Raw genomic sequence first — 21,543 nt, forward strand, 5'->3', positions numbered from 1 at the left:
TAGCATTTCAGCTAACACCCCTGATGTCATTGTTGTAAATGAAAACCATAGAGAGGTGTTCATTCTCGAGGTCGGCTGTACCTTTGACTATAGCCTGGAAGAAGCCTTTCTAACCAAAGTGCTGAAGTATCAGCAGCTAATGCAGACCATCTCACAGCTAGGCTACAGATGTAAACTTTTAGTTTTTATCTTTGGCAGCCTAGGGCATGTGCATAAGTTGGTTGTGAGGGGTTTACAAATGGCCGGCCTTTCCAAAAGGATCGAGAGCCAAGCAGTTAGCGAGGAATTGCTCAGTTTCAGCCATTATAGGAAGCCGCTCAATTTGGAGGAGGCGTTGTTTCCTTCATCCATGATTTATGTCTGCTGTCCTGTGTCCGACATGTCAGCTCAACTGTATGTAACGATGCTGTTTGTCCGACATGTCAGCTCAACTGTATGTAACGATGCTTTGCCGTCCATGCAAATAGAATAGGCCTGCTAAAAAGAAAAGAAAACTAACGGTGGAGCTGCCTAGTATCAACCCTCATGTGACGTCACATAATAATCATTAATTCATAACACCTGTGGTTGCACCGATGTCAGACTATAAATGACGTCATGCATCCACACATATTCCTCTTCCTATCATGCTGGCATGCTGTTTGTTTGTTTGCAAGAAGAATTTATTGTGATAGCCTACTAGTCCTTCAAGTCCTTGTCCTTAATTGCCCGTTGTTCTATAGTATGCCGTACGATATGGGCTATAGCCCATGGTCCAAAATTATGAGAAACGAGGATAACTTTTTTTTTCGAAATTTCAAAAAACATGGGCTATAACCCATCGTTTTTGTCATTTCGTCATTTTTTTCAAATCCTCAAAAATGATGAAAAACGGCGCGCTATAGTATGCCGTACGATATGGGCTATAGCCCACGGTCCAAAATGATGAGAAACGAGGCTAACTTTTTTTTTCAAAATTTCAAAAAACATGGGCTATAACCCATCGTTTTTGTCATTTCGTCATTTTTTTCAAATCCTCAAAAATGATGAAAAACGGCGCGCTATAGTATGCCGTACGATATGGGCTATAGCCCACGGTCCAAAATGATGAGAAACGAGGCTAACTTTTTTTTTCAAAATTTAAAAAAACATGGGCTATAACCCATCGTTTTTGTCATTTCGTCATTTTTTTCAAATCCTCAAAAATGATGAAAAACGGCGCGCTATAGTATGCCGTACGATATGGGCTATAGCCCACGGTCCAAAATGATGAGAAACGAGGCTAACTTTTTTTTTCAAAATTTCAAAAAACATGGGCTATAACCCATCGTTTTTGTCATTTCGTCATTTTTTTCAAATCCTCAAAAATGATGAAAAACGGCGCGCTATAGTATGCCGTACGATATGGGCTATAGCCCACAGTCCAAAATGATGAGAAACGAGGCTAACTTTTTTTTTCAAAATTTCAAAAAACATGGGCTATAACCCATCGTTTTTGTCATTTCGTCATTTTTTTCAAATCCTCAAAAATGATGAAAAACGGCGCGCTATAGTATGCCGTACGATATGGGCTATAGCCCACGGTCCAAAATGATGAGAAACGAGGCTAACTTTTTTTTTCAAAATTTCAAAAAACATGGGCTATAACCCATCGTTTTTGTCATTTCGTCATTTTTTTCAAATCCTCAAAAATGATGAAAAACGGCGCGCTATAGTATGCCGTACGATATGGGCTATAGCCCATGGTCCAAAATGATGAGAAACGAGGATAACTTTTTTTTCCGAAATTTCAAAAAACATGGGCTATAACCCATCGTTTTTGTCATTTCGTCATTTTTTTCAAATCCTCAAAAATGATGAAAAACGGCGCGCTATAGTATGCCGTACGATATGGGCTATAGCCCACGGTCCAAAATGATGAGAAACGAGGCTAACTTTTTTTTCCAAAATTTCAAAAAACATGGGCTATAACCCATCGTTTTTGTCATTTCGTCATTTTTTTCAAATCCTCAAAAATGATGAGAAACGGCGCGCTATAGTATGCCGTACGATATGGGCTATAGCCCACGGTCCAAAATGATGAGAAACAAGGCTAACTTTCTTTTTCAAAATTTCAAAAAACATGGGCTATAACCCATCGTTTTTGTCATTTCGTCATTTTTTTCAAATCCTCAAAAATGATGAAAAACGGCGCGCTATAGTATGCCGTACGATATGGGCTATAGCCCACGGTCCAAAATGATGAGAAACGAGGCTAACTTTTTTTTTCAAAATAAAAAAAAACATGGGCTATAACCCATCGTTTTTGTCATTTCGTCATTTTTTTCAAATCCTCAAAAATGATGAAAAACGGCGCGCTATAGTATGCCGTACGATATGGGCTATAGCCCACGGTCCAAAATGATGAGAAACGAGGCTAACTTTTTTTTTCAAAATTTCAAAAAACATGGGCTATAACCCATCGTTTTTGTCATTTCGTCATTTTTTTCAAATCCTCAAAAATGATGAAAAACGGCGCGCTATAGTATGCCGTACGATATGGGCTATAGCCCACGGTCCAAAATGATGAGAAACGAGGCTAACTTTTTTTTTCAAAATTTAAAAAAACATGGGCTATAACCCATCGTTTTTGTCATTTCGTCATTTTTTTCAAATCCTCAAAAATGATGAAAAACGGCGCGCTATAGTATGCCGTACGATATGGGCTATAGCCCACGGTCCAAAATGATGAGAAACGAGGCTAACTTTTTTTTTCAAAATTTCAAAAAACATGGGCTATAACCCATCGTTTTTGTCATTTCGTCATTTTTTTCAAATCCTCAAAAATGATGAAAAACGGCGCGCTATAGTATGCCGTACGATATGGGCTATAGCCCACGGTCCAAAATGATGAGAAACGAGGCTAACTTTTTTTTCCAAAATTTCAAAAAACATGGGCTATAACCCATCGTTTTTGTCATTTCGTCATTTTTTTCAAATCCTCAAAAATGATGAAAAACGGCGCGCTATAGTATGCCGTACGATATGGGCTATAGCCCACGGTCCAAAATGATGAGAAACGAGGCTAACTTTTTTTTTCAAAATTTCAAAAAACATGGGCTATAACCCATCGTTTTTGTCATTTCGTCATTTTTTTCAAATCCTCAAAAATGATGAAAAACGTCGCGCTATAGTATGCCGTACGATATGGGCTATAGCCCACGGTCCAAAATGATGAGAAACGAGGCTAACTTTTTTTTTCAAAATTTCAAAAAACATGGGCTATAACCCATCGTTTTTGTCATTTCGTCATTTTTTTCAAATCCTCAAAAATGATGAAAAACGGCGCGCTATAGTATGCCGTACGATATGGGCTATAGCCCACGGTCCAAAATGATGAGAAACGAGGCTAACTTTTTTTTTCAAAATTTAAAAAAACATGGGCTATAACCCATCGTTTTTGTCATTTCGTCATTTTTTTCAAATCCTCAAAAATGATGAAAAACGGCGCGCTATAGTATGCCGTACGATATGGGCTATAGCCCACGGTCCAAAATGATGAGAAACGAGGCTAACTTTTTTTTTCAAAATTTCAAAAAACATGGGCTATAACCCATCGTTTTTGTCATTTCGTCATTTTTTTCAAATCCTCAAAAATGATGAAAAACGGCGCGCTATAGTATGCCGTACGATATGGGCTATAGCCCACGGTCCAAAATGATGAGAAACGAGGCTAACTTTTTTTTCCAAAATTTCAAAAAACATGGGCTATAACCCATCGTTTTTGTCATTTCGTCATTTTTTTCAAATCCTCAAAAATGATGAAAAACGGCGCGCTATAGTATGCCGTACGATATGGGCTATAGCCCACGGTCCAAAATGATGAGAAACGAGGCTAACTTTTTTTTTCAAAATTTCAAAAAACATGGGCTATAACCCATCGTTTTTGTCATTTCGTCATTTTTTTCAAATCCTCAAAAATGATGAAAAACGGCGCGCTATAGTATGCCGTACGATATGGGCTATAGCCCACGGTCCAAAATGATGAGAAACGAGGCTAACTTTGTTTTTCAAAATTTCAAAAAACATGGGCTATAACCCATCGTTTTTGTCATTTCGTCATTTTTTTCAAATCCTCAAAAATGATGAAAAACGGCGCGCTATAGTATGCCGTACGATATGGGCTATAGCCCACGGTCCAAAATGATGAGAAACGAGGCTAACTTTTTTTTTCAAAATTTCAAAAAACATGGGCTATAACCCATCGTTTTTGTCATTTCGTCATTTTTTTCAAATCCTCAAAAATGATGAAAAACGGCGCGCTATAGTATGCCGTACGATATGGGCTATAGCCCACGGTCCAAAATGATGAGAAACGAGGCTAACTTTTTTTTTCAAAATTTCAAAAAACATGGGCTATAACCCATCGTTTTTGTCATTTCGTCATTTTTTTCAAATCCTCAAAAATGATGAAAAACGGCGCGCTATAGTATGCCGTACGATATGGGCTATAGCCCATGGTCCAAAATGATGAGAAACGAGGATAACTTTTTTTTTCGAAATTTCAAAAAACATGGGCTATAACCCATCGTTTTTGTCATTTCGTCATTTTTTTCAAATCCTCAAAAATGATGAAAAACGGCGCGCTATAGTATGCCGTACGATATGGGCTATAGCCCACGGTCCAAAATGATGAGAAACGAGGCTAACTTTTTTTTTCAAAATTTCAAAAAACATGGGCTATAACCCATCGTTTTTGTCATTTCGTCATTTTTTTCAAATCCTCAAAAATGATGAAAAACGGCGCGCTATAGTATGCCGTACGATATGGGCTATAGCCCACGGTCCAAAATGATGAGAAACGAGGCTAACTTTTTTTTTCAAAATTTAAAAAAACATGGGCTATAACCCATCGTTTTTGTCATTTCGTCATTTTTTTCAAATCCTCAAAAATGATGAAAAACGGCGCGCTATAGTATGCCGTACGATATGGGCTATAGCCCACGGTCCAAAATGATGAGAAACGAGGCTAACTTTTTTTTTCAAAATTTCAAAAAACATGGGCTATAACCCATCGTTTTTGTCATTTCGTCATTTTTTTCAAATCCTCAAAAATGATGAAAAACGGCGCGCTATAGTATGCCGTACGATATGGGCTATAGCCCACGGTCCAAAATGATGAGAAACGAGGCTAACTTTTTTTTTCAAAATTTAAAAAAACATGGGCTATAACCCATCGTTTTTGTCATTTCGTCATTTTTTTCAAATCCTCAAAAATGATGAAAAACGGCGCGCTATAGTATGCCGTACGATATGGGCTATAGCCCACGGTCCAAAATGATGAGAAACGAGGCTAACTTTTTTTTCCAAAATTTCAAAAAACATGGGCTATAACCCATCGTTTTTGTCATTTCGTCATTTTTTTCAAATCCTCAAAAATGATGAAAAACGGCGCGCTATAGTATGCCGTACGATATGGGCTATAGCCCACGGTCCAAAATGATGAGAAACGAGGCTAACTTTTTTTTCCAAAATTTCAAAAAACATGGGCTATAACCCATCGTTTTTGTCATTTCGTCATTTTTTTCAAATCCTCAAAAATGATGAAAAACGGCGCGCTATAGTATGCCGTACGATATGGGCTATAGCCCACGGTCCAAAATGATGAGAAACGAGGCTAACTTTTTTTTTCAAAATTTCAAAAAACATGGGCTATAACCCATCGTTTTTGTCATTTCGTCATTTTTTTCAAATCCTCAAAAATGATGAAAATCGGCGCGCTATAGTATGCCGTACGATATGGGCTATAGCCCACGGTCCAAAATGATGAGAAACGAGGCTAACTTTTTTTTTCAAAATTTCAAAAAACATGGGCTATAACCCATCGTTTTTGTCATTTCGTCATTTTTTTCAAATCCTCAAAAATGATGAAAAACGGCGCGCTATAGTATGCCGTACGATATGGGCTATAGCCCACGGTCCAAAATGATGAGAAACGAGGCTAACTTTTTTTTTCAAAATTTAAAAAAACATGGGCTATAACCCATCGTTTTTGTCATTTCGTCATTTTTTTCAAATCCTCAAAAATGATGAAAAACGGCGCGCTATAGTATGCCGTACGATATGGGCTATAGCCCACGGTCCAAAATGATGAGAAACGAGGCTAACTTTTTTTTTCAAAATTTCAAAAAACATGGGCTATAACCCATCGTTTTTGTCATTTCGTCATTTTTTTCAAATCCTCAAAAATGATGAAAAACGGCGCGCTATAGTATGCCGTACGATATGGGCTATAGCCCACGGTCCAAAATGATGAGAAACGAGGCTAACTTTTTTTTCCAAAATTTCAAAAAACATGGGCTATAACCCATCGTTTTTGTCATTTCGTCATTTTTTTCAAATCCTCAAAAATGATGAAAAACGGCGCGCTATAGTATGCCGTACGATATGGGCTATAGCCCACGGTCCAAAATGATGAGAAACGAGGCTAACTTTTTTTTCAAAATTTCAAAAAACATGGGCTATAACCCATCGTTTTTGTCATTTCGTCATTTTTTTCAAATCCTCAAAAATGATGAAAAACGGCGCGCTATAGTATGCCGTACGATATGGGCTATAGCCCACGGTCCAAAATGATGAGAAACGAGGCTAACTTTTTTTTTCAAAATTTCAAAAAACATGGGCTATAACCCATCGTTTTTGTCATTTCGTCATTTTTTTCAAATCCTCAAAAATGATGAAAAACGGCGCGCTATAGTATGCCGTACGATATGGGCTATAGCCCACGGTCCAAAATGATGAGAAACGAGGCTAACTTTTTTTTTCAAAATTTAAAAAAACATGGGCTATAACCCATCGTTTTTGTCATTTCGTCATTTTTTTCAAATCCTCAAAAATGATGAAAAACGGCGCGCTATAGTATGCCGTACGATATGGGCTATAGCCCATGGTCCAAAATGATGAGAAACGAGGATAACTTTTTTTTTCGAAATTTCAAAAAACATGGGCTATAACCCATCGTTTTTGTCATTTCGTCAATTTTTTCAAATCCTCAAAAATGATGAAAAACGGCGCGCTATAGTATGCCGTACGATATGGGCTATAGCCCACGGTCCAAAATGATGAGAAACGAGGCTAACTTTTTTTTTCAAAATTTCAAAAAACATGGGCTATAACCCATCGTTTTTGTCATTTCGTCATTTTTTTCAAATCCTCAAAAATGATGAAAAACGGCGCGCTATAGTATGCCGTACGATATGGGCTATAGCCCATGGTCCAAAATGATGAGAAACGAGGATAACTTTTTTTCCCGAAATTTCAAAAAACATGGGCTATAACCCATCATTTTTGTCATTTCGTCATTTTTTTCAAATCCTCAAAAATGATGAAAAACGGCGCGCTATAGTATGCCGTACGATATGGGCTATAGCCCACGGTCCAAAATGATGAGAAACGAGGCTAACTTTTTTTTCCAAAATTTAAAAAAACATGGGCTATAACCCATCGTTTTTGTCATTTCGTCATTTTTTTCAAATCCTCAAAAATGATGAAAAACGGCGCGCTGTAGTATGCCGTACGATAGGGGCTATAGCCCACGGTCCAAAATGATGAGAAACGAGGCTAACTTTTTTTTTCAAAATTAAAAAAAACATGGGCTATAACCCATCGTTTTTGTCATTTCGTCATTTTTTTCAAATCCTCAAAAATGATGAAAAACGGCGCGCTATAGTATGCCGTACGATATGGGCTATAGCCCACGGTCCAAAATGATGAGAAACGAGGCTAACTTTTTTTTTATTTATTTAAAAAAACATGGGCTATAACCCATCGTTTTTGTCATTTCGTCATTTTTTTCAAATCCTCAAAAATGATGAAAAACGGCGCGCTATAGTATGCCGTACGATATGGGCTATAGCCCATGGTCCAAAATGATGAGAAACGAGGATAACTTTTTTTTCGAAATTTCAAAAAACATATGCTATAACCCATCGTTTTTGTCATTTCGTCATTTTTTTCAAATCCTCAAAAATGATGAAAAACGGCGCGCTATAGTATGCCGTACGATATGGGCTATAGCCCACGGTCCAAAATGATGAGAAACGAGGCTAACTTTTTTTTTCAAAATTTAAAAAAACATGGGCTATAACCCATCGTTTTTGTCATTTCGTCATTTTTTTTAAATCCTCAAAAATGATGAAAAACGGCGCGCTATAGTATGCCGTACGATATGGGCTATAGCCCACGGTCCAAAATGATGAGAAACGAGGCTAACTTTTTTTTTTTTAATTTCAAAAAACATGGGCTATAACCCATCGTTTTTGTCATTTCGTCATTTTTTTCAAATCCTCAAAAATGATGAAAAACGGCGCGCTATAGTATGCCGTACGATATGGGCTATAGCCCACGGTCCAAAATGATGAGAAACGAGGCTAACTTTTTTTTCCAAAATTTCAAAAAACATGGGCTATAACCCATCGTTTTTGTCATTTCGTCATTTTTTTCAAATCCTCAAAAATGATGAAAAACGGCGCGCTATAGTATGCCGTACGATATGGGCTATAGCCCACGGTCCAAAATGATGAGAAACGAGGCTAACTTTTTTTTTCAAAATTTCAAAAAACATGGGCTATAACCCATCGTTTTTGTCATTTCGTCATTTTTTTCAAATCCTCAAAAATGATGAAAAACGGCGCGCTATAGTATGCCGTACGATATGGGCTATAGCCCATGGTCCAAAATGATGAGAAACGAGGATAACTTTTTTTTTCGAAATTTCAAAAAACATATGCTATAACCCATCGTTTTTGTCATTTCGTCATTTTTTTCAAATCCTCAAAAATGATGAAAAACGGCGCGCTATAGTATGCCGTACGATATGGGCTATAGCCCACGGTCCAAAATGATGAGAAACGAGGCTAACTTTTTTTTTCCAAATTTAAAAAAACATGGGCTATAACCCATCGTTTTTGTCATTTCGTCATTTTTTTTAAATCCTCAAAAATGATGAAAAACGGCGCGCTATAGTATGCCGTACGATATGGGCTATAGCCCACGGTCCAAAATGATGAGAAACGAGGCTAACTTTTTTTTTTTAATTTCAAAAAACATGGGCTATAACCCATCGTTTTTGTCATTTCGTCATTTTTTTCAAATCCTCAAAAATGATGAAAAACGGCGCGCTATAGTATGCCGTACGATATGGGCTATAGCCCACGGTCCAAAATGATGAGAAACGAGGCTAACTTTTTTTTCCAAAATTTCAAAAAACATGGGCTATAACCCATCGTTTTTGTCATTTCGTCATTTTTTTCAAATCCTCAAAAATGATGAAAAACGGCGCGCTATAGTATGCCGTACGATATGGGCTATAGCCCACGGTCCAAAATGATGAGAAACGAGGCTAACTTTTTTTTTCAAAATTTCAAAAAACATGGGCTATAACCCATCGTTTTTGTCATTTCGTCATTTTTTTCAAATCCTCAAAAATGATGAAAAACAGCGCGCTATAGTATGCCGTACGATATGGGCTATAGCCCATGGTCCAAAATGATGAGAAACGAGGATAACTTTTTTTTTCGAAATTTCAAAAAACATATGCTATAACCCATCGTTTTTGTCATTTCGTCATTTTTTTCAAATCCTCAAAAATGATGAAAAACGGCGCGCTATAGTATGCCGTACGATATGGGCTATAGCCCACGGTCCAAAATGATGAGAAACGAGGCTAACTTTTTTTTTCAAAATTTCAAAAAACATGGGCTATAACCCATCGTTTTTGTCATTTCGTCATTTTTTTTAAATCCTCAAAAATGATGAAAAACGGCGCGCTATAGTATGCCGTACGATATGGGCTATAGCCCATGGTCCAAAATGATGAGAAACGAGGATAACTTTTTTTTTCGAAATTTCAAAAAACATGGGCTATAACCCATCGTTTTTGTCATTTCGTCATTTTTTTCAAATCCTCAAAAATGATGAAAAACGGCGCGCTATAGTATGCCGTACGATATGGGCTATAGCCCACGGTCCAAAATGATTAGAAACGAGGCTAACTTTTTTTTCCAAAATTTCAAAAAACATGGGCTATAACCCATCGTTTTTGTCATTTCGTCATTTTTTTCAAATCCTCAAAAATGATGAAAAATGGCGCGCTATAGTATGCCGTACGATATGGGCTATAGCCCACGGTCCAAAATGATGAGAAACGAGGCTAACTTTTTTTTTCAAAATTTCAAAAAACATGGGCTATAACCCATCGTTTTTGTCATTTCGTCATTTTTTTCAAATCCTCAAAAATGATGAAAAACGGCGCGCTATAGTATGCCGTACGATATGGGCTATAGCCCACGGTCCAAAATGATGAGAAACGAGGCTAACTTTTTTTTTCAAAATTTAAAAAAACATGGGCTATAACCCATCGTTTTTGTCATTTCGTCATTTTTTTCAAATCCTCAAAAATGATGAAAAACGGCGCGCTATAGTATGCCGTACGATATGGGCTATAGCCCACCGTCCAAAATGATGAGAAACGAGGCTAACTTATTTTTTCAAAATTTCAAAAAACATGGGCTATAACCCATCGTTTTTGTCATTTCGTCATTTTTTTCAAATCCTCAAAAATGATGAAAAACGGCGCGCTATAGTATGCCGTACGATATGGGCTATAGCCCACGGTCCAAAATGATGAGAAACGAGGCTAACTTTTTTTTTCAAAATTTCAAAAAACATGGGCTATAACCCATCGTTTTTGTCATTTCGTCATTTTTTTCAAATCCTCAAAAATGATGAAAAACGGCGCGCTATAGTATGCCGTACGATATGGGCTATAGCCCACGGTCCAAAATGATGAGAAACGAGGCTAACTTTTTTTTTCAAAATTTCAAAAAACATGGGCTATAACCCATCGTTTTTGTCATTTCGTCATTTTTTTCAAATCCTCAAAAATGATGAAAAACGGCGCGCTATAGTATGCCGTACGATATGGGCTATAGCCCATGGTCCAAAATGATGAGAAACGAGGATAACTTTTTTTTTCGAAATTTCAAAAAACATGGGCTATAACCCATCGTTTTTGTCATTTCGTCATTTTTTTCAAATCCTCAAAAATTATGAAAAACGGCGCGCTATAGTATGCCGTACGATATGGGCTATAGCCCACGGTCCAAAATGATGAGAAACGAGGCTAACTTTTTTTTCCAAAATTTCAAAAAACATGGGCTATAACCCATCGTTTTTGTCATTTCGTCATTTTTTTCAAATCCTCAAAAATGATGAAAAACGGCGCGCTATAGTATGCCGTACGATATGGGCTATAGCCCATGGTCCAAAATGATGAGAAACGAGGATAACTTTTTTTTTCGAAATTTCAAAAAACATGGGCTATAACCCATCGTTTTTGTCATTTCGTCATTTTTTTCAAATCCTCAAAAATGATGAAAAACGGCGCGCTATAGTATGCCGTACGATATGGGCTATAGCCCACTGTCCAAAATGATGAGAAACGAGGCTAACTTTTTTTTCCAAAATTTCAAAAAACATGGGCTATAACCCATCGTTTTTGTCATTTCGTCATTTTTTTCAAATCCTCAAAAATGATGAAAAACGGCGCGCTATAGTATGCCGTACGATATGGGCTATAGCCCACGGTCCAAAATGATGAGAAACGAGGCTAACTTTTTTTTTCAAAATTTCAAAAAACATGGGCTATAACCCATCGTTTTTGTCATTTCGTCCTTTTTTTCAAATCCTCAAAAATGATGAAAAACGGCGCGCTATAGTATGCCGTACGATATGGGCTATAGCCCATGGTCCAAAATGATGAGAAACGAGGATAACTTTTTTTTTCGAAATTTCAAAAAACATGGGCTATAACCCATCGTTTTTGTCATTTCGTCATTTTTTTCAAATCCTCAAAAATGATGAAAAACGGCGCGCTATAGTATGCCGTACGATATGGGCTATAGCCCACGGTCCAAAATGATGAGAAACGAGGCTAACTTTTTTTTTCAAAATTTCAAAAAACATGGGCTATAACCCATCGTTTTTGTCATTTCGTCATTTTTTTCAAATCCTCAAAAATGATGAAAAACGGCGCGCTATAGTATGCCGTACGATATGGGCTATAGCCCACCGTCCAAAATGATGAGAAACGAGGCTAACTTATTTTTTCAAAATTTCAAAAAACATGGGCTATAACCCATCGTTTTTGTCATTTCGTCATTTTTTTCAAATCCTCAAAAATGATGAAAAACGGCGCGCTATAGTATGCCGTACGATATGGGCTATAGCCCATGGTCCAAAATGATGAGAAACGAGGATAACTTTTTTTTTCGAAATTTCAAAAAACATGGGCTATAACCCATCGTTTTTGTCATTTCGTCATTTTTTTCAAATCCTCAAAAATGATGAAAAACGGCGCGCTATAGTATGCCGTACGATATGGGCTATAGCCCATGGTCCAAAATGATGAGAAACGAGGATAACTTTTTTTTTCGAAATTTCAAAAAACATGGGCTATAACCCATCGTTTTTGTCATTTCGTCATTTTTTTCAAATCCTCAAAAATGATGAAAAACGGCGCGCTATAGTATGCCGTACGATATGGGCTATAGCCCACGGTCCAAAATGATGAGAAACGAGGCTAACTTTTTTTTCCAAAATTTCAAAAAACATGGGCTATAACCCATCGTTTTTGTCATTTCGTCATTTTTTTCAAATCCTCAAAAATGATGAAAAATGGCGCGCTATAGTATGCCGTACGATATGGGCTATAGCCCACGGTCCAAAATGATGAGAAACGAGGCTAACTTTTTTTTTCAAAATTTCAAAAAACATGGGCTATAACCCATCGTTTTTGTCATTTCGTCATTTTTTTCAAATCCTCAAAAATGATGAAAAACGGCGCGCTATAGTATGCCGTACGATATGGGCTATAGCCCACGGTCCAAAATGATGAGAAACGAGGCTAACTTTTTTTTTCAAAATTTAAAAAAACATGGGCTATAACCCATCGTTTTTGTCATTTCGTCATTTTTTTCAAATCCTCAAAAATGATGAAAAACGGCGCGCTATAGTATGCCGTACGATATGGGCTATAGCCCACCGTCCAAAATGATGAGAAACGAGGCTAACTTATTTTTTCAAAATTTCAAAAAACATGGGCTATAACCCATCGTTTTTGTCATTTCGTCATTTTTTTCAAATCCTCAAAAATGATGAAAAACGGCGCGCTATAGTATGCCGTACGATATGGGCTATAGCCCACGGTCCAAAATGATGAGAAACGAGGCTAACTTTTTTTTTCAAAATTTCAAAAAACATGGGCTATAACCCATCGTTTTTGTCATTTCGTCATTTTTTTCAAATCCTCAAAAATGATGAAAAACGGCGCGCTATAGTATGCCGTACGATATGGGCTATAGCCCACGGTCCAAAATGATGAGAAACGAGGCTAACTTTTTTTTTCAAAATTTCAAAAAACATGGGCTATAACCCATCGTTTTTGTCATTTCGTCATTTTTTTCAAATCCTCAAAAATGATGAAAAACGGCGCGCTATAGTATGCCGTACGATATGGGCTATAGCCCATGGTCCAAAATGATGAGAAACGAGGATAACTTTTTTTTTCGAAATTTCAAAAAACATGGGCTATAACCCATCGTTTTTGTCATTTCGTCATTTTTTTCAAATCCTCAAAAATGATGAAAAACGGCGCGCTATAGTATGCCGTACGATATGGGCTATAGCCCACGGTCCAAAATGATGAGAAACGAGGCTAACTTTTTTTTCCAAAATTTCAAAAAACATGGGCTATAACCCATCGTTTTTGTCATTTCGTCATTTTTTTCAAATCCTCAAAAATGATGAAAAACGGCGCGCTATAGTATGCCGTACGATATGGGCTATAGCCCATGGTCCAAAATGATGAGAAACGAGGATAACTTTTTTTTTCGAAATTTCAAAAAACATGGGCTATAACCCATCGTTTTTGTCATTTCGTCATTTTTTTCAAATCCTCAAAAATGATGAAAAACGGCGCGCTATAGTATGCCGTACGATATGGGCTATAGCCCACGGTCCAAAATGATGAGAAACGAGGCTAACTTTTTTTTCCAAAATTTCAAAAAACATGGGCTATAACCCATCGTTTTTGTCATTTCGTCATTTTTTTCAAATCCTCAAAAATGATGAAAAACGGCGCGCTATAGTATGCCGTACGATATGGGCTATAGCCCACGGTCCAAAATGATGAGAAACGAGGCTAACTTTTTTTTTCAAAATTTCAAAAAACATGGGCTATAACCCATCGTTTTTGTCATTTCGTCCTTTTTTTCAAATCCTCAAAAATGATGAAAAACGGCGCGCTATAGTATGCCGTACGATATGGGCTATAGCCCATGGTCCAAAATGATGAGAAACGAGGATAACTTTTTTTTTCGAAATTTCAAAAAACATGGGCTATAACCCATCGTTTTTGTCATTTCGTCATTTTTTTCAAATCCTCAAAAATGATGAAAAACGGCGCGCTATAGTATGCCGTACGATATGGGCTATAGCCCACGGTCCAAAATGATGAGAAACGAGGCTAACTTTTTTTTTCAAAATTTCAAAAAACATGGGCTATAACCCATCGTTTTTGTCATTTCGTCATTTTTTTCAAATCCTCAAAAATGATGAAAAACGGCGCGCTATAGTATGCCGTACGATATGGGCTATAGCCCACGGTCCAAAATGATGAGAAACGAGGCTAACTTTTTTTTTCAAAATTTCAAAAAACATGGGCTATAACCCATCGTTTTTGTCATTTCGTCCTTTTTTTCAAATCCTCAAAAATGATGAAAAACGGCGCGCTATAGTATGCCGTACGATATGGGCTATAGCCCATGGTCCAAAATGATGAGAAACGAGGATAACTTTTTTTTTCGAAATTTCAAAAAACATGGGCTATAACCCATCGTTTTTGTCATTTCGTCATTTTTTTCAAATCCTCAAAAATGATGAAAAACGGCGCGCTATAGTATGCCGTACGATATGGGCTATAGCCCACGGTCCAAAATGATGAGAAACGAGGCTAACTTTTTTTTTCAAAATTTCAAAAAACATGGGCTATAACCCATCGTTTTTGTCATTTCGTCATTTTTTTCAAATCCTCAAAAATGATGAAAAACGGCCCGCTATAGTATGCCGTACGATATGGGCTATAGCCCACCGTCCAAAATGATGAGAAACGAGGCTAACTTATTTTTTCAAAATTTCAAAAAACATGGGCTATAACCCATCGTTTTTGTCATTTCGTCATTTTTTTCAAATCCTCAAAAATGATGAAAAACGGCGCGCTATAGTATGCCGTACGATATGGGCTATAGCCCATGGTCCAAAATGATGAGAAACGAGGATAACTTTTTTTTCCGAAATTTCAAAAAACATGGGCTATAACCCATCGTTTTTGTCATTTCGTCATTTTTTTCAAATCCTCAAAAATGATGAAAAACGGCGCGCTATAGTATGCCGTACGATATGGGCTATAGCCCATGGTCCAAAATGATGAGAAACGAGGATAACTTTTTTTTCCGAAATTTCAAAAAACATGGGCTATAACCCATCATTTTTGTCATTTCGTCATTTTTTTCAAATCCTCAAAAATGATGAAAAACGGCGCGCTATAGTATGCCGTACGATATGGGCTATAGCCCACGGTCCAAAATGATGAGAAACGAGGCTAACTTTTTTTTCCAAAATTTCAAAAAACATGGGCTATAACCCATCGTTTTTGTCATTTCGTCATTTTTTTCAAATCCTCAAAAATGATGAAAAACGGCGCGCTATAGTATGCCGTACGATATGGGCTATAGCCCATGGTCCAAAATGATGAGAAACGAGGCTAACTTTTTTTTTCAAAATTTCAAAAAACATGGGCTATAACCCATCGTTTTTGTCATTTCGTCATTTTTTTCAAATCCTCAAAAATGATGAAAAACGGCGCGCTATAGTATGCCGTACGATATGGGCTATAGCCCATGGTCCAAAATGATGAGAAACGAGGATAACTTTTTTTTCCGAAATTTCAAAAAACATGGGCTATAACCCATCATTTTTGTCATTTCGTCATTTTTTTCAAATCCTCAAAAATGATGAAAAACGGCGCGCTATAGTATGCCGTACGATATGGGCTATAGCCCACGGTCCAAAATGATGAGAAACGAGGCTAACTTTTTTTTCCAAAATTTCAAAAAACATGGGCTATAACCCATCGTTTTTGTCATTTCGTCATTTTTTTCAAATCCTCAAAAATGATGAAAAACGGCGCGCTATAGTATGCCGTACGATAGGGGCTATAGCCCACGGTCCAAAATGATGAGAAACGAGGCTAACTTTTTTTTTCAAAATTAAAAAAAACATGGGCTATAACCCATCGTTTTTGCCATTTCGTCATTTTTTTCAAATCCTCAAAAATGATGAAAAACGGCGCGCTATAGTATGCCGTACGATATGGGCTATAGCCCACGGTCCAAAATGATGAGAAACGAGGCTAACTTTTTTTTTTTAATTTAAAAAAACATGGGCTATAACCCATCGTTTTTGTCATTTCGTCATTTTTTTCAAATCCTCAAAAATGATGAAAAACGGCGCGCTATAGTATGCCGTACGATATGGGCTATAGCCCACGGTCCAAAATGATGAGAAACGAGGCTAACTTTTTTTTCCAAAATTTCAAAAAACATGGGCTATAACCCATCGTTTTTGTCATTTCGTCATTTTTTTCAAATCCTCAAAAATGATGAAAAACGGCGCGCTATAGTATGCCGTACGATATGGGCTATAGCCCACGGTCCAAAATGATGAGAAACGAGGCTAACTTTTTTTTTCAAAATTTCAAAAAACATGGGCTATAACCCATCGTTTTTGTCATTTCGTCATTTTTTTCAAATCCTCAAAAATTATGAAAAACGGCGCGCTATAGTATGCCGTACGATATGGGCTATAGCCCATGGTCCAAAATGATGAGAAACGAGGATAACTTTTTTTTTTGAAATTTCAAAAAACATATGCTATAACCCATCGTTTTTGTCATTTCGTCATTTTTTTCAAATCCTCAAAAATGATGAAAAACGGCGCGCTATAGTATGCCGTACGATATGGGCTATAGCCCACGGTCCAAAATGATGAGAAACGAGGCTAACTTTTTTTTTCAAAATTTAAAAAAACATGGGCTATAACCCATCGTTTTTGTCATTTCGTCATTTTTTAAAAATCCTCAAAAATGATGAAAAACGGCGCGCTATAGTATGCCGTACGATATGGGCTATAGCCCATGGTCCAAAATGATGAGAAACGAGGATAACTTTTTTTTTCGAAATTTCAAAAAACATGGGCTATAACCCATCGTTTTTGTCATTTCGTCATTTTTTTCAAATCCTCAAAAATGATGAAAAACGGCGCGCTATAGTATGCCGTACGATATGGGCTATAGCCCACGGTCCAAAATGATGAGAAACGAGGCTAACTTTTTTTTCCAAAATTTCAAAAAACATGGGCTATAACCCATCGTTTTTGTCATTTCGTCATTTTTTTCAAATCCTCAAAAATGATGAAAAACGGCGCGCTATAGTATGCCGTACGATATGGGCTATAGCCCATGGTCCAAAATGATGAGAAACGAGGATAACTTTTTTTTTCGAAATTTCAAAAAACATGGGCTATAACCCATCGTTTTTGTCATTTCGTCATTTTTTTCAAATCCTCAAAAATGATGAAAAACGGCGCGCTATAGTATGCCGTACGATATGGGCTATAGCCCACGGTCCAAAATGATGAGAAACGAGGCTAACTTTTTTTTCCAAAATTTCAAAAAACATGGGCTATAACCCATCGTTTTTGTCATTTCGTCATTTTTTTCAAATCCTCAAAAATGATGAAAAACGGCGCGCTATAGTATGCCGTACGATATGGGCTATAGCCCACGGTCCAAAATGATGAGAAACGAGGCTAACTTTTTTTTTCAAAATTTCAAAAAACATGGGCTATAACCCATCGTTTTTGTCATTTCGTCCTTTTTTCAAATCCTCAAAAATGATGAAAAATGGCGCGCTATAGTATGCCGTACGATATGGGCTATAGCCCATGGTCCAAAATGATGAGAAACGAGGATAACTTTTTTTTCGAAATTTCAAAAAACATGGGCTATAACCCATCGTTTTTGTCATTTCGTCATTTTTTTCAAATCCTCAAAAATGATGAAAAACGGCGCGCTATAGTATGCCGTACGATATGGGCTATAGCCCACGGTCCAAAATGATGAGAAACGAGGCTAACTTTTTTTTTCAAAATTTCAAAAAACATGGGCTATAACCCATCGTTTTTGTCATTTCGTCATTTTTTTCAAATCCTCAAAAATGATGAAAAACGGCGCGCTATAGTATGCCGTACGATATGGGCTATAGCCCACCGTCCAAAATGATGAGAAACGAGGCTAACTTATTTTTTCAAAATTTCAAAAAACATGGGCTATAACCCATCGTTTTTGTCATTTCGTCATTTTTTTCAAATCCTCAAAAATGATGAAAAACGGCGCGCTATAGTATGCCGTACGATATGGGCTATAGCCCATGGTCCAAAATGATGAGAAACGAGGATAACTTTTTTTTTCGAAATTTCAAAAAACATGGGCTATAACCCATCGTTTTTGTCATTTCGTCATTTTTTTCAAATCCTCAAAAATGATGAAAAACGGCGCGCTATAGTATGCCGTACGATATGGGCTATAGCCCATGGTCCAAAATGATGAGAAACGAGGCTAACTTTTTTTTTCAAAATTTCAAAAAACATGGGCTATAACCCATCGTTTTTGTCATTTCGTCATTTTTTTCAAATCCTCAAAAATGATGAAAAACGGCGCGCTATAGTATGCCGTACGATATGGGCTATAGCCCATGTTCCAAAATGATGAGAAACGAGGATAACTTTTTTTTCCGAAATTTCAAAAAACATGGGCTATAACCCATCATTTTTGTCATTTCGTCATTTTTTTCAAATCCTCAAAAATGATGAAAAACGGCGCGCTATAGTATGCCGTACGATATGGGCTATAGCCCACGGTCCAAAATGATGAGAAACGAGGCTAACTTTTTTTTCCAAAATTTCAAAAAACATGGGCTATAACCCATCGTTTTTGTCATTTCGTCATTTTTTTCAAATCCTCAAAAATGATGAAAAACGGCGCGCTATAGTATGCCGTACGATAGGGGCTATAGCCCACGGTCCAAAATGATGAGAAACGAGGCTAACTTTTTTTTTCAAAATTAAAAAAAACATGGGCTATAACCCATCGTTTTTGCCATTTCGTCATTTTTTTCAAATCCTCAAAAATGATGAAAAACGGCGCGCTATAGTATGCCGTACGATATGGGCTATAGCCCACGGTCCAAAATGATGAGAAACGAGGCTAACTTTTTTTTTTTTAATTTAAAAAAACATGGGCTATAACCCATCGTTTTTGTCATTTCGTCATTTTTTTCAAATCCTCAAAAATGATGAAAAACGGCGCGCTATAGTATGCCGTACGATATGGGCTATAGCCCACGGTCCAAAATGATGAGAAACGAGGCTAACTTTTTTTTCCAAAATTTCAAAAAACATGGGCTATAACCCATCGTTTTTGTCATTTCGTCATTTTTTTCAAATCCTCAAAAATGATGAAAAACGGCGCGCTATAGTATGCCGTACGATATGGGCTATAGCCCACGGTCCAAAATGATGAGAAACGAGGCTAACTTTTTTTTTCAAAATTTCAAAAAACATGGGCTATAACCCATCGTTTTTGTCATTTCGTCATTTTTTTCAAATCCTCAAAAATTATGAAAAACGGCGCGCTATAGTATGCCGTACGATATGGGCTATAGCCCATGGTCCAAAATGATGAGAAACGAGGATAACTTTTTTTTTCGAAATTTCAAAAAACATATGCTATAACCCATCGTTTTTGTCATTTCGTCATTTTTTTCAAATCCTCAAAAATGATGAAAAACGGCGCGCTATAGTATGCCGTACGATATGGGCTATAGCCCACGGTCCAAAATGATGAGAAACGAGGCTAACTTTTTTTTTCAAAATTAAAAAAAACATGGGCTATAACCCATCGTTTTTGTCATTTCGTCATTTTTTTAAAATCCTCAAAAATGATGAAAAACGGCGCGCTATAGTATGCCGTACGATATGGGCTATAGCCCACGGTCCAAAATGATGAGAAACGAGGCTAACTTTTTTTTTTTTAATTTCAAAAAACATGGGCTATAACCCATCGTTTTTGTCATTTCGTCATTTTTTTCAAATCCTCAAAAATGATGAAAAACGGCGCGCTATAGTATGCCGTACGATATGGGCTATAGCCCACGGTCCAAAATGATGAGAAACGAGGCTAACTTTTTTTTCCAAAATTTCAAAAAACATGGGCTATAACCCATCGTTTTTGTCATTTCGTCATTTTTTTCAAATCCTCAAAAATGATGAAAAACGGCGCGCTATAGTATGCCGTACGATATGGGCTATAGCCCACGGTCCAAAATGATGAGAAACGAGGCTAACTTTTTTTTTCAAAATTTCAAAAAACATGGGCTATAACCCATCGTTTTTGTCATTTCGTCATTTTTTTCAAATCCTCAAAAATGATGAAAAACGGCGCGCTATAGTATGCCGTACGATATGGGCTATAGCCCATGGTCCAAAATGATGAGAAACGAGGCTAACTTTTTTTTTCAAAATTTCAAAAAACATGGGCTATAACCCATCGTTTTTGTCATTTCGTCATTTTTTTCAAATCCTCAAAAATGATGAAAAACGGCGCGCTATAGTATGCCGTACGATATGGGCTATAGCCCATGGTCCAAAATGATGAGAAACGAGGATAACTTTTTTTTCCGAAATTTCAAAAAACATGGGCTATAACCCATCATTTTTGTCATTTCGTCATTTTTTTCAAATCCTCAAAAATGATGAAAAACGGCGCGCTATAGTATGCCGTACGATATGGGCTATAGCCCACGGTCCAAAATGATGAGAAACGAGGCTAACTTTTTTTTCCAAAATTTCAAAAAACATGGGCTATAACCCATCGTTTTTGTCATTTCGTCATTTTTTTCAAATCCTCAAAAATGATGAAAAACGGCGCGCTATAGTATGCCGTACGATAGGGGCTATAGCCCACGGTCCAAAATGATGAGAAACGAGGCTAACTTTTTTTTTCAAAATTAAAAAAAACATGGGCTATAACCCATCGTTTTTGCCATTTCGTCATTTTTTTCAAATCCTCAAAAATGATGAAAAACGGCGCGCTATAGTATGCCGTACGATATGGGCTATAGCCCACGGTCCAAAATGATGAGAAACGAGGCTAACTTTTTTTTTTTAATTTAAAAAAACATGGGCTATAACCCATCGTTTTTGTCATTTCGTCATTTTTTTCAAATCCTCAAAAATGATGAAAAACGGCGCGCTATAGTATGCCGTACGATATGGGCTATAGCCCACGGTCCAAAATGATGAGAAACGAGGCTAACTTTTTTTTCCAAAATTTCAAAAAACATGGGCTAT

The sequence above is a fragment of the Protomyctophum bolini genome (assembly GCF_963924005.1).
Source record: "Protomyctophum bolini genome assembly, chromosome: 8".
NCBI classification, from domain to species: Eukaryota; Metazoa; Chordata; class Actinopteri; order Myctophiformes; family Myctophidae; genus Protomyctophum; species Protomyctophum bolini.